A 1594-nucleotide genomic window follows, 5' to 3' on the forward strand; every position below is an offset into this window, starting at 1 on the left:
CTAAGGGAATTAAAAACATTAAAAGTCACTTGTTGGTCTTGGACTCTCATGGTTAATTCTCCCTTCTATACATCTATCAAGGTTCTACCAGTAGCTAGAAAAGGTCTCCCTAAAATGATGGGAATGTCTTTGTCGGCTTCAAAGTCTAGGATGATAAAATCAGCTAGGAAAATAAACTTATCAACCTGAACTAGGACATCCTCCATCTTTCCTCTGGGATAGGCCATGAGCTTATCAGCTAACTGAAGAGTTACAGTCGTAGGTCTAGCTTCACCTATGCCTAGGGTATTGAAAACAGATAAAGGCATCAGGTTTATGCTAGCACCTAAGTCGCATAGAGCTTTTCCTATTTCTTTTCCTCCAATTGAACAAGGGATTGTAAAACTTCTAGGATCTTTCATCTTAGGAGGAATTTTACTGGACAACAAAGCACTGCAACCTTCAGTCAGAGCTACGGTCTCATATTCAGTCAACTTTTTCTTTTTGCTCAAAATGTCTTTTAAAAATTTTGCATAACTTGGCATCTGCTCAATAGCTTCAACCAAAGGTATGTTTATGTGCAACTGTTTAAGAACATCAAGAAACTTTTTGAATTGTAATTCTTCCTTTTGATTCTTTAATCGTTGAGGATAAGGAATATAAGGAGGGACTGCAATAGGAGACGTAGTCTTTTGAAAAGTTGGTGCTGGAATCGGTTTCAAAACTGGTCTCACAATTGATTCTGATTCAGTCCGAATAGGGATTAAAGGACTGGTCTGGTTTTTTATTGCGGGACTGTCACCAGATTGTGACACATCCACAACAATATTTTCTTTGGGAGTCTGGGTTGTCTTGGGTTCATCAGAAAATAACAGTGGAAAATCTGATCTTTCTAGAATGGTCGTACTATCTATGGGCCTGACTATGGGTTGCGGCTCACTAGTACTCACAGGAATGTTAGTCACATAATCTGGTACAGAGGTAACAGAATCTTGTTCTACACTTTTCTTTTCAATCTCTGCTTTGGTTGGTTCTTTTTGTTCTTTTTGGGTATTTTCTAAATAACCCTTTCCATTCCTTAACGTAATAACCTTAACATGCTCTTTTCCTTCCCTCTGAGGTATCTCTATATCACTACGTAGAGAACCTACTGGTCTTTTTCTAATCTCCAAAGCCATTTGTCCCATTTGAGTTTCGAGATTTTTAATTGAAGCTTGAGTTTGGGTTATAAAACCCTTCATCATTGCTTCCAAAGAAGTAGATGAATCAGCTTTATGTTTGGGCTTGTTTTGGAAAGAAGACAGATGATTCTGAAAATTAGCATGTTGATTATTATGATTGCGTTGTTGCGCTTGCGAGTGAAAATTAGATTGGCCTTGTTGAAAATTGGACTGTCCTTGTGGTTGAAAATTGGATTGTCCTTGTGGTTGAAAATTGGACTGTCCTTGAGGCTTTTGCATTGGTGGATTAAGAGCTGGACTATGCCACGAAAAATTTGGATGATTTCGCCATCCCAGATTATAAGTCTGTGAAAATGGTCCAGTCTTGTTGACATAATTTACATGCTCAGGATTTCCGGGACAATGCTCAAAAGAGTGACCTTCGCCACAGTACA

This window comes from Cynara cardunculus (genome assembly GCF_001531365.2).
Source record: "Cynara cardunculus var. scolymus isolate 2C chromosome LG 2, CcrdV1, whole genome shotgun sequence".
Classification (NCBI taxonomy): domain Eukaryota; kingdom Viridiplantae; phylum Streptophyta; class Magnoliopsida; order Asterales; family Asteraceae; genus Cynara; species Cynara cardunculus.